Genomic DNA, 14,307 nt, shown 5'->3' with positions numbered 1-14,307 from the left:
TTTCTTTTTTTGCTAATTTCCTCTTTTGTTACTTTTATCTTTTGGGAGGAAAGCAATGGATGTGTATGTTAAAATAAATGTCCATCAGTTCTGATTTACACATTGTCAATACAATTTTACTCTACATATTTGTGTTTATTTTTACTTTTGAAGTTAAATATCATCCCATGGTAGACTCTACTTTCATTTATACTTTTAGATGTTCTTAGTTTCACAATTGCAATTGTCTAACGAGTCATATGAAAGATATAAAATAAGAACTTTTGTTTGTTGGATGATAATTCTTGAAAAATAGTTGCCAACTATATGTACTTATTCAAGAAGTGATTATTTCTTGTATCAGATAGATTTTTATTAAGTATCTCTATGAATATGCAGTTGGCTATAATTATAATCTGTTTTATTTTTCTTATGAATTTAGGTTTTCATTTACTTCTGTGCATCTTCAGTGAATACGTTCACATAGAAGGGGTGTCTTTACAACATTATTTTTTATTTGTAAGTAGGGCTATGGGAAAAAAAAAACTTTAAAATATCTTTCCCCTAATTATTTATATGAAAGGGAACCTTTATCATTGTTTAAACATTTATTTGAACATTTATTATAAATAAATTTTCTGTGGGATAAAGTCTTTTTCTAGTTTCCCTTTTACAAAAAATTTTAAAAAGAACAGTTAAACCCAATATTTTCAGATAACATTGGGCCCCTGCATTTAATAGAAAAAAAAGAGAGAAAGAAGGCCAATAGTTCATTCAAAAATATATTTTCAGTATATACAGAAAATATTTGAAATTGATTTTATATGTTTTGTATTAAAATTTGTGTGACTGAAATTATTGTAATGTATCATATAATTTTTGGGGAGTTTAAATGGTTATCTTATAAGGATAAAAGTGAGAACCACAGAAATTAGCTGATATTTCTATACTCAGTTAGCTATTTCTTAACAAAGCCAGAATGAGAGATCTGCTCTTCTGATAATCAGACAATGCTCTGTTTCTTGTATGGAGATTGTTTCTCACAAGTTATGCTTTCTCTTCTCTGCTATGTAGTTCTCAGATAATAAGCTATGCCTTCTGGAAACAGCTGGTTTAATTGTTCAATAAAGCATACTATTATGCTGTGGAATAATCTTGAAGGGTCCTAATGGATGATTTTGTGGTATTTGCACTCAAATAGTAAACAAATGTCTCAATTTTTACTAGTAGGGACTGGACAGTTGTGTCTGCCATTTCCTTCAAACAACTTACGACACCCACATCCTAGTATATCCTGAAAACCTAATGTTCTCAGAATATCCTGAGCTTGTCTCATCCTTCGTATTTCTAGATAAACAATAAAGATGAAAGATTCATTATGAAGAGAAATACAGGGTACTTCACATGTGTTTGTGGAAAAATTCAAATCCAGTTTGTATAGCCTATATATGTGTGTATACATGTGTACATATGAAAACTAGACTTCTGATAGTAAGAAGAAATGGGAAAATCTTTCTGTTCTTCCATCTATCCTGAAATACAGTCCTTGGATTTACTGGTATGATATATTTCAAAAAAGATTAGAATTTTTAATTTTTTTTTTCATTCTATCCAAATCAATTAAATTAGAAACTCATTTGAAAAATTAAGAAATTTTGTTCCTTTCTTCACATCTTAGCTGTGTGTATTTTCTTTGTACCAAGTTACTATAATGTTAGGTAGAGAAATCATTATCCTTTAAGAAGACAGTAAATATTAATATGTTATGGCACATCTGAATCTGAAACTCATAGGAAAATACTAGCACAACTATTTAAACTTATCTTTACCTTGATTTGGAGATTACTTGCCAGACACTTAAGATTCTCTTTTCCTGATTTTTTTTTCATTCTCTTTTGTTGACTCACTAACCGTATACTATTTTACATGTTTCTCAGAATTTTCAAATAACACTTTTTCCTGAACTTCAGTGATAAATTTGCACAACTGTGTTACATAAACTATGAAACCCTAGACAGACTTCATGAAATGAACTCTAACTTTCACATAATCTTTTGAGAGTTTGTTTCCAAACACCAGCTATTGGCATATATCAAGTTTTGGAAAATACTTCAGGAAGGACTTCTGAGGGTTGTAGGGAAGTCAGATGTTTACCAGAGAATTATAAAAGCAAATGTGAGCCAAAGAAGTCACATTGCATCCTAAGATACTTTCATTACTAAAACTGAAATTGGATAACTTGTCCCATCACCTGAAGCTGTCTATATTTTCTTTGAAAATTGATGTGTGTGAAATAACCTGAAGAAAAGACTGAGGTTGACAAGAATCACTTCTTCATTAAAGATATCCACCCTCTTTCAACAGGAAAAATTTTGAAAAATGTTTATTTTTGACATTTCTGACAAAACATTATTTACATGATCCAATGTTGCATTTCCTATTTTTAAAAACTCTGAATAAGACTGTAGGCACTTTGTCTCAGAGGCTTAGAGTCCAAAATACAATTATTAGGTTTAGACCTAATAATCTGTTATAACATATTATGTGATCTCTCTCTTTACAGTTTTTATATATATATACACATATACATACATACATATACATACAAAATATATACATAGATGTTTTATATACGTAAATGTATAAGTGTATATTATATTTGCATTTATGTACTTTATTTTCTTTATTACAAAATATCAATTGAAAAGAATTGGGATGAGATCTAAATAGCTGAGTCATGAAAATAAGATACCGGCAGATTTCAAGCACAAAAAAAATACATATACATTAAATAATATCTCAGATTATAGAAGATAAGCTGATGATCCAAAAGCTTATGTACACTTAAAATTCTCCTGAAGGGAAACTTTCCAACATTTATGTACATTAGAGTAAAACATTTGGTAAATAGCACAGTAGTAAGATTTGAAAAATATGCATTTTTAGAAAAATATACATTTTAACAGCAGTAACCAGTGTGAATATAAAACCATACACTAAAATTGTTAATATAAACACTTCTACATTGTTGTTAAAAATCATAGTCTTGGGTAACTTATAAAGTAGATATTTTTCATGTATAAAAATGTAGTTCAGAAACCAATGTGTCATCTACATGCATTTATGTCATATGGCTGCACTTATGAAACATGAACACTCAATTCCTTATGGGCCAAAATTCTTTGAGATTTTTCTGGTTTGTCATAGAAAAATTGTACCATATAATAATGGTGTATAAATGAAGCAACATTTGCAAATTATTGTATATGCTGTGGGAGGGAGAGCACTGTTTTATATACCCATGGCATACTTCATTCAATATTTTCCAGTTCCCTTTAGAATATGGCACCAGGATTAATACTGAAAATACTATATTCAATTACCTCTAACCAATGAGACAGTGTAATTCTTTCTGTCACCTTCCCAATACATCCATTAATATGATAAAATATTGTTTTTTAGCACCATACTTGGTAATGGCCCACAGTCAAACTTTATGGTATTTATTACATCATTTACTGATTAAAAATTATTTACCATTCAGAACATGTTCATTTTGACATTGAAGTTTTTAAGACAATATTAATTTAAAGAGAATTTTGTCATATTTCTTTTAACCCATGATTCCACACTTTCCAGATCTGGATTTCATCATCCAGTGTCTTGTCAGAGCTTCCCAACTTTGTGATTTCCCAAATTTGATCTGCATTGCCTTTGGTCTTCATAAGAGATACAGCTGACCATTCCTACAGGCCTGAGCTTAAAAGCCAGTTCTGCAATTACTAGCTTCCAGGTATGAAGAGGAAGGCTATTTCACCTCTTTGAAACTCAGTTCCTACTTCTGTAAAATAGGAAAAAATTAACCTTATAAGATTTTAAAAGATAGCAATTTTACCTTGTGGCTCTGTGTGGTGCTCGAAATTAGATACCATAAATTGAGCACAAACAATAAGCATATATTTCCCTTTTATCTGTGTGATGTGTATGTAAAAGGATATGGCTCTGAAAAACAACCAGAGATTATTGAACACCATCCTAAATCAATAGATATCCTACTCATATCATTCTGATCTATTACTTTAGAAATGATAAAAATATCACATGTATCAGTAGTTTTCCATTTAAATATTAATGATCACTTTTGATGAAAATCTAAATACATTTAGTTCAAAAACTAAAGTGTTCTCTAATTGCTGAAATTTTGCTCAGAATCATTAAGTTCACAGAGATGCAGTTTTCAGAACTATTTCACTTTTTAAGGAAAGTGTAACTTCTTGTTTTTTGGCATCTTTTTTAATAATTGCAAAAGTTATCACTGTAGTAACTAATAAATTTCCTGGGCAATGATGTTCAAACTTGAAAACAGGCAGCTTATCTCTTGATCTGCCTTGGGTTTCAATATTTAGCTCCCACTTCAAATTTTTTCTTTGCCAACTTTGGGATTATTCTCATCAGGAGGGAAAAGGCTGTAAAAAAACACACTTTAATAAGATTTTGTTTTTGCTTTTGTTTGCTTTTAACATTTTTTATCTACTCTAAACAAAAAAAAAATCTATTATCTTTGTTTATATACACTGAAATCATTGTTCTCCTCTGTATGTACATATATGTGCAATATGTGCATTTGGGCATATATTTCCATTTATGCATATATTTGTAAACTTTATATATGCATTTATGTGTATATATGCAAATATATATGTATATACACACACACACATACATACATGCGCACACACACTCAGAAAATAAGAGAGAAGTGCATTCTTAGAATTATTATCAGCACCCACCCCTTAGTTTATTCTTGGCTTTAATTTTTCTATCACACTCTTGGTTTAGATCCTCATTCTGAACTCATTTTTGGTTATGCGTCCTCATGTATTTCACACGTGATATCTTTTGAAAATCAACCACTACAAACTTTTGTGCAACCTTTTAGTTTCTTTATTTCACTTTTAAATATATTCATTTTCTGCCATACTTAATATACATAATTACTTATATATTATTATTCCACATTATTTACTTACTTTATCAATAAGCAAAAATAATATTTCAAAAAGCTAAAAGAATTGTCTTGTGTCCTTTATTATTGTCAAACCTTTAAAAACTCATTATCATTTTTTATTAGAGAATCCCTTCTTACTCAGAAGAGGATTTATCTTTCAGAATTTCAAGTTTATTTTTATTTTATGTGTATTCCTTAAAATCAAAGGTCAAAACATGAGTTATAAGGCATTCTCTTTCTAAATTATCAATATATTAAGATAATAAGCTCATATTTTCTCAGAATTCTAGTCCCCTCTATTTCACTAATCTGTTCATCATGGTTGCCTAGGACCAGAAGAGAACACATCATTAATCCCAAAGTCTTCCAAGATTTTTTAATTTTTATGTTTTCATAAAACTGAAATTGAAATATAGATTTGAGACCTTTTTCTAGATAATTAGATCTGAATATCTATTCTGAAAACATATTTGAAAACAGTAATTTTTATTTGAATTATTGCTTCAGCTTCACATTTTGCAGCTTGAATACTCTCTTAGAAGATTTACCTATAAGTTAAATACATTACCTAAGAAAATGACATGCACATTTTACTTGCTCATAGAAAATTACACCACATAAAGAATATAATGTGCAGATTTTCATTTCTTATTGGATTGAAAAGTATACACTTAGTAGCCATATTTTTTAATATATAAGCCAAAGATGTACTAATAAGATTCTCAATATTTTTGCTATTAAATGAAAATTTCCATGAAGCACACACTCATTAATGTAGTATGCAGGAAAGAATCACTTTATTTCATGATTATTTATGACTGAAAAATGACAGTGAAGGATGAATATCCAGAAACATTTAATAATTTTAATATCTTATGCTACTATTATTTATTTGTTCTCTTTAGATATACATGACAGTAGAGTGTATTTTGACATATTATACATACACTAATATAACTTCTTCTCATTAGGATCCCATTCTTGTGGTTGTACATGATGTGGGATTTCATTGGCAATATAGTCATATATGAACATGAAAAAGTTATGTCCAATTGAAGTACAATAGCCAGTATGGCTTATAACCATTTTACTCACAGGCAACTATAATTTGGATATTATAAAAATCATAAAAAAACATCAAGGTATAAGTGAAGCAATAGAATGTGAGATCACTCATTATTGGAAGCTACTATAAAAATATTTAAAATATTTAATTTATGGTATAATAAAAGTGCTGGAAGAGATATAGAGAATTTTCCTCTTCTACTATTTTACTCACTTTACTACCTGTCATTAAGATACCTAACGTACTGCACAGAGATATATGGCAATTCCATTTTCAATCATCATGTTTTGAGCTCTATTACAAACCAGACATTTAAAATATACTTTTATCATAACTTCATCTCAGTCAATTTTCTCATTGAAGAATAATCTATTATTTTCTCTATAATGTCTCCAAATATTTAAAAAAACATTTAATGCATACTCTCTCCATAAAATACACCACATCAACTTAACTCTTTAACATAAGTACTATTTTCCCGTCTTTATAAAGACTTCTATAGTTTCTGATCACTTTTAAATGTATTCATTTTTTGTTATACCTAATATACTTAAATACTTGAATATTATTATTTGACACTGTTTAACTTATCTTACCAATGAGTGAAAATATGGTTTCAAAAAGTTAATTATCTTGTGTCCTTTATAATAGTCCATCCTTTACAGTAAATCTGCTTTGAATACAGGTTACACCTGTAATCTAACAATTCTATGCTATTGTTCATTACTGGACCATATGAGAAGGTATCAGTAGTTGGTAAGAGTTCCTCATTAGTGGTGAAAGTAAACTCAATAATATACAACTACAACCTACACTTAAACACCAAATATTACTGAAAGATATTGAATTTTATAAATTTATTTCATATCACATATATTCTTGAATGATAAATGCTTTTCTACAAATGATCATATTATAAGTAAAGGAATAACATATCAGGGAATAAACCCCCTGAAAAGTCATTCCCTTCACTCAGAAATTATCAAAAGGGCAAAGAATCTGTGCTGATAATATAAATAAAACATTTTCCCTAAATGAAAAGATCTGTAATCTTAGTGTAAAATTACATTAAATAATCTGTTTTTTTTTTGGGGGGGGGGTTGTCATATAAAGGCATTTTTAACTTTCCTTTTATTTTTTGAAATTTTTTAGTGTTAGGGATCGGACCTGGAATCTCAGGCTTGTTAACCATGAGCTGAACAACTGAGCTTCCATTTTGCTGTTTGAATACTTTCTCAGTGGACTTATTCATAAATTAAGCATACTATTTAATTCCTCAGTGTTAGCTTTGATTATTTAACATTTCCTAAACTTCCAATCTCATGTAATTTGACACAAACTTTTTTTTTCATGTAGTACCTTTACCCATTATATTGATAGTCAATTGTCATTAATATCCTTAAAAGTCATTTAAATGAAACAATATTTTTGATGAAACCTTTGGTAAATTTATCATTAATTGTCAAAAATATTTCCATGATTTAATGATATATATATGAAAGCATTTATAATGTAAGAGTAGTGGATATGTTCAACCATGTCCATAAGCCAGACTAAGTAGATACATGTACACACACATACATCTACCTTCTTAACTTTCTGTTGATTTACAGTAGCCAATCTTAAACAAAGTAGGCAAGAAAAATCTACTCAAAATATTCCCAACAACTTATTGATCCTTTAACTATGGCTGTTGATGATGTACTCCTTTCAAATTTTGTGTAAGGAGAGTTTGCTGAGCATATAGGGAATGTAAAAGTAACAGGAGATTTGTTACATATAGAGGTGAACGTGTGTGCAGAGTAAACCTTGTCTTCATGATTTTGCCTAGAGCAAGTTACCTTTCTTGTCAATATTACAAATTACTATGATTCAACTTTTTAGTCTTTAGAATCCTCCAAATTGTCATTCAAGCAAATCAATATTCGATTCTGTGAGAATGTTAAAAAATAATTTAGGAGTCAATCTAGTGTTTTTACTACCATGATCAAATATGCCAAGCTTACTCTTAAAGAAGTCAAATTCTAGAGTAGAACTGAAGCTCTATTTTACTGCCTTCTCACTAAATGGATAAACTTTAAATGCCACACAATGAATTGTACTAAGTTGTTTGAACTGATTAGAGCATTGATGAATCTGATTCAGGTATTTGTTACTAGTCTGACACAAAATATAGGTTCCCTTCAAGTTAAAACAACCTAAATTGATCATTTTGGGGGAAGTAACAGTGAATATTGTAACTTTCTTTTTTCTAACAAGTTTCCCAACTGACCAAACTTTTAATATTGATAAAACTCTCCATTATCAATCAGCATACCACCAAATAAGCAGGTGCTTAATAAGTAGTGTTGATCTGACATAATACTAAAAATAGCTACCACAAATACTATTTTGCTTTATAAGAAAAAATAGCAATTGTTATTTTGATAATATCAATTTTATTTTTAGGAACATTTATTTTTTTTACTCTAAAAGTGTTTTGTTATTATAAAAATTTCTTACAAATATACAAAATTTTCACCAGTCTTCTGATTTGCATCAATTAATAACAATTATTACAATGAAATTTACATATTAATATTAAATTTTATAAGTCACAAATGAAGCAGTAGCTAAAAAAACAACAGTCCCTTAGCTACTGCTTTAGTTTATTTAAATTTCACAAATATATGATTAATTTGGTGTTTTAACCACCCATGTGTGAGAAGTCACAAAGAGTTACAAAAGCACATATTTATAAAGTCAGGAAACCAACTCTATATACTATGGTAACATTCCAGATTAGTTAATTTATTGATACTGCCATATAAATTATTATATAAAACATTGATCATTTTTATTTAAAATTTTAAAATGCTTAAAATTTCTCCATTAGTTTCAAAGCAAACTGAATGACAAAAACAGTGGGAATTTGGAATAGTCACATCACAGTACATTTAATTAGTACCATACTAGCTTTCTTCATAATATGTTTAGGAAAGATAATTTATTAAAATGAGCATCTGCAAGGAAAGTAATTATTTCCAGGCAGACTTAAAATGAACAATAAGTACGTGATAGTTACAGATGGAATATAACAATGAGGCATTCACAGGTTTTTAAGAAGTGTAAGAGGACTTTTAAACAGTGAATGTAAAATATTGGTGAGGAGCATAGGTTTTAATTCTGCAAATCTGAAAATCCATATGGCTATGGTATAGTATTCTGGAAGATAAAACTGTATTAAAGTAATATAAAAAATGAAAATTAGTTTAAATAATTTATAATTTCTTCACGTGAAACTATTTTTTTTCTAATTTTTACAAACCTGTGCATCGAACATACTTGCTACCACAATTTATTTCATCCATAATCTAATTTCATTTATTCTAGGAAAAAAAACAATTCATAGATTCCTGGTATTTTAAAGACTCCAAAAGTAAACTTTAATTAATTAATTATATGATCATCTTTCTTAACACCAATCCCAAATCTACAAAGTTGTTAGTTTAGCAATACGTATACAACATTTTTTATTGAGTCATTGAATTTTCAGAGTTCATCTATTACTTTGGAGAAGTTGGAAAGCATCAGTAAATTCTAAAGTTGTATTTATAAGATGATAGTTTACATGTGCTGAATACTTTGTGTGTGTGTGTGTGTGTGTGTGTGTGTGTGTGTGCACGCGCAGGGATGTGTGTGTGTGTGTGTGTGTGTGTGTATAGTACATTTTCCCAAGGGGTTTCTTTAATTATTTAATCAGAAAGAGGATTTTTACTATTTAACCATTAAAATAATTGTTATCACAAGTTACTGTACAAAATCATTACCATTTGATTGATTCCTTAATGAAACTGCTCATCAATTTACTGGACAGAAATACAAATATAAAAATTGTGTGTACAATGTATTGAAAGCATATATTCCAGACTATAGGACTCTTACCAAATCTGGGCAGGAAAGTTTTAATTTACTTTGGTTAACACTGATGCAGGTGGCCATCAACTCCTTTCAGAAACACTGCACGAGCTAGACCCACAAAACTGTATGAAATGAGTATTATCCTCACTTCATGGATGAGGAATCTCAGGATTACAGGTAAGTCATTTGCTCAAGGTCACATAATAGAGACGCATCAAAATCTAGACTTCGTTTGTGAAATCCTGAGCCCAGTTTTTCTGAACACCATTAATTCTCCCCATCATTTTTTATCTAAATTATTAGTTTTTTAGTCCAGCTGCTCATTACTATCATTAAAAAAGGATTTTACCTGTCCCTGATCTCCACACAGAAAGTCTATAACAATTACTGAGAAGTTTCTAGGCATCACTTTTTTTTTCTTTCTCCTAAATAATTCTAGTATGCAACCAGAATTGAAAACCACTGTCATTAGAAAAGATCTACACCACAGTAAAAATCTTAAGTTTCTTATTTATCCAAGTAGAAAAGGCTATAGATTAGGAGATGAATCAGACAATGTAATTACCCTTTGTTGTTTCACATCTTTTTAGGCATTTTATTATTATAATTGGCCTGAAAAAAAAATAAAAGTTTCAGTCAAATTTTTATTGCTTTGTTAAGTTTTAGAGGTCAAATGCATGCTTTCCTATTAAATCTAAGATTCTAGTTGTTAGCTACATAAGTGATTTTTTAAATGAGTCTTGACATATGCACCTCATTAATTAGAGACTATAAATCTGCATTTTAACACATTAAATCTAATCATGCCATCTTTTTAGTTAGTTAAAATTATAATATATAAAAGTGATGCTTCCAACCCATTGTAGTCTGTAAGCTGAATACTTTCCTTTTACAATAAAGTTGAGTACACGTCAAGAAAGAAGGAGATAAATGACTACTTTTCCATAGTGGACTTTGTTTTCCCATAAATCCTCCACATGTCTGAACATATGTCTTTCTACATTCAGTCAAAGCCAATATAATCCAAATCTCCAATTTATTTGTTTTCCCTTTTTTCCAGTAACAGGGAATTTAAAAAATGTATTTGTCAAGTTTTCAAATATCAGGTAACTGAAACAGAGAGCAAACACATTGGCTTACTCGGGGTGTTCAGAAGTTATTGGATATAGGCCTTGATATATATTCCCACAAAAGAAATAAAGCATTTATTTATAAATGCCCCCAAAAGTGCCAGAAACCTTAGAGAAGGCTATTTGAATCAAAAAGAACAAAGGCAATGCTAGTAAATGATGTACACATAAAAATGTAATTCACATTCACATATTTATACATATTTCTAAGGAGTCTCCATATCAATTCCAACTCACACATTCTCAAAAATATCTGATGAAAGAGAAACATTTCCATTTAATCAAAGTTGCTTTTTTAAAAATGTAGTCACAATTTGAGATCAATAAATGTAGTATTTTGATGTTTTGTCTTACTCAAAACACAATTTTTTACTGCAGTGTCTAGCAAAAATGAAGCACAGTTTTCAAATGAAAAGACTTCATAAATCAAAATTTGAGGTCAATTGTTATCTTGCACCAAGCTGATTTTTTCAGATTTAATCTACATAATATTAGTTTCAAGAATTTTGTGTTACTTGTGTATTCTGTGCAAATATTATTTGAAAAGTCAGATATTATGCTTGAATTATGGGTTTTATATATTCATACATAATGTATATAGAGAGATATCATATAATTTCATAGCCTTTAGACAATCAATTTTATCTTTAACCTTTCCATTGATTAATTCTAAGAAAATAACAGTTTTCCTTAAGATGAAATAAAACTCATTCTAAGGCAAACACTATTTAAATTCAAGAAGTTGGAGTTGAACATCCTCAATTGATAGATGATGAATCTGCAACCCTAGAAGTTTTCAAAATTTGTTCAAGGATTTACTGAGGTTTACTATCAAGGACAAAAACACAAATGAGTGTTCTCTCTTGAGGATCTAATATTCTGTCTACCAAGTGTATGGATTAAAAAATATATATGTGTATGGCAAGTGTATGGATTAAAAAATATATATATTCAAATAAGTAAGAAAAATATTTTTGGTTCTGTTGTTAATGTGCACAGTAAAATTTTATAGCCCAGTTTAATGGTTTGGCTAACAATAATAAAAAGAGAACTTGATTAAATACCTACATATTCTTATGGAACCCCAGAAGTTTCAAGTAGGTAGATGATAAATCATATACAGATAGACAGGGAGAATAATAGAATTACATGTCAGCTTTTGAAAAGGATATCTACCATTCATCCATAAGGTTAGCAAAATAGATGCTGGTCATGGTGGTGCATGCTTATAATTCCAGGAATTTGGGAGGCTTAAGTCAAAGGATTGAAAATTCAGCTTCTCACATCATGAAAGGCACATTTCTTAATAATAACTTTCTTGTTCTTGCTGTGCTTAATGCACATCCCATGAGCTTTCACCACAGGTGGCAGCAAGGTTTCATGACCTCCATTCTTGATGGGACAAAGGCTCCAGGTACTCTCAATATCCCAAGGGAGTTCATTGATACTTTTTTTGCCTTTCCTAAGGGATTCCTACCTTACCTGAAAGTGAATGGGAATTTCAAGATTCAGCTCACAAATCATCTTATAACAAACTATATTAACTAGATGGCCACTCACTCTACTTATCCACGTGGCAGACTCTGTAGGAAAAAAGCAAACACTGCTGATAATAGTTTTTCCTGTACCATAGAACTGTTGGAAGAAACAGTAGGTGGAGATTTAAATTATATTGTAATAATATTGGGAAAAAATAATTATGGTTTTCGCAGCAGCAGTTCTGGCCTATATTTATGATGACTATATTGGGTTCATAAATAGTTAATATTCTGTTTTTATTTATTTTTCCACCTTGTCAATTTTCTTCAGCTTGATTCCCTTATGTTCTAAAGTACAGTTATTAGAAATCACTGAATGCTTTAAAGATTCTATGTATATAAAAATTTCCAAAGCATTCCCCAAAACTAATATTCTGCATATTCTTTTGGTAATATGAGCATTAAATAATTGTGTAGCCACAGAGAAAATATATTGTATATTTGTTTTACAATTTTATAAAATAGAAAATAATATTTGGGAGTTAATTTTGAAATCAGCAAATTATTATGGGGAATTTTGTTAGTGATATAACACTTCTATTCAATATCATATGTAGCATCTCCAAATCACAGAATCTAATAATTGGAGTTTTATGATTTTTTTTCTTAAGATTTTGTATATTTGATAAATACTGATGCTAATTTTCTTTCAATCACACTACCAGTATTCTTTCATGGTATTTTGCTGGGAGCCATCAGCCAAGTAGGTATGACAAATTCCTTGCCAGCTTACTCCCATGCTGTCTAGTGGAAGGACTTCTGAAAGGTGACCTTGCTCAAGGACCAGGGCAGGATCCGTGTTTAGGGTGTTCCCCCTTTAGAATAGGGCGGTTTAGCATAATAGGAGATTAGGGTGTTCCCCCTTTAGAATAGGGCAGTTTAGCATAATAGGAGATTAGGGTGTTCCCCCTTTAGAATAGGGCGTATCCTGCTGCTGAGTTCCTCTTGAGTTCTTAGGGTCAGACAGTATATTTTGGGAGACAGAAGCCCATGAGAGTGGATTTTGGCAGAGTAGTGGATTTGGGCAGAGTGTGGATTTGGGCAGAGAATGTGGATTTCCCCAGAACGTTTTTGTAGACTGCCGGTGTGAGTTCGGGAATAAAGAATTGCTGTTTGAATCTACAAGCTGTGTGGTGGCTCGTGATTTGTGCCCAGCCAGAGACTGCGGCAGTATTTCAAATTTCATCTTCTAGTTTTGTTTTTTATATGTTTGATTTAACTAAATGACAGTCTTAATTATAATCTGATAACTAGACAAAAACGGGTATTTTAGGGAATTTACTTTGGGGTGATTTTTATGCATATTATGTGCCTAGTGTCTATTTTATATTTTTTTACTCTGTATATCTAGTGTTTTTTCTTTCATATTTAAATTTATTCATATATTTTAAAACAAATTTCATCCCCAAAATAATAATAATAATTATTATTATCTTTTGTTTCATTTACTTGTTGTATTGGTCTTTTTAAATTTATTTTTATTAGTTCTAATCAGTTATACATGACAGCAGAAAACTTTTCCATTCATTGTACAAAAGTGGAGTGTAACTTTTCATTTCTCTGATTGTACACAATGTAGAGTTGCACCATATGTAGTCATAAATGTACCTAAGGTAATGTTGTTTGTCTCATCCTACCATCTTTCCTACCCCCATGCCCCTCCTTTTCCCTCCCTCCCCTTGGTTC

This window comes from Callospermophilus lateralis, unplaced genomic scaffold (assembly GCF_048772815.1).
Source record: "Callospermophilus lateralis isolate mCalLat2 unplaced genomic scaffold, mCalLat2.hap1 Scaffold_45, whole genome shotgun sequence".
Lineage (NCBI taxonomy): Eukaryota > Metazoa > Chordata > Mammalia > Rodentia > Sciuridae > Callospermophilus > Callospermophilus lateralis.
The sequence above is the reverse complement of the archived record's forward strand: the minus strand, read 5'-3'. Positions refer to the sequence as shown.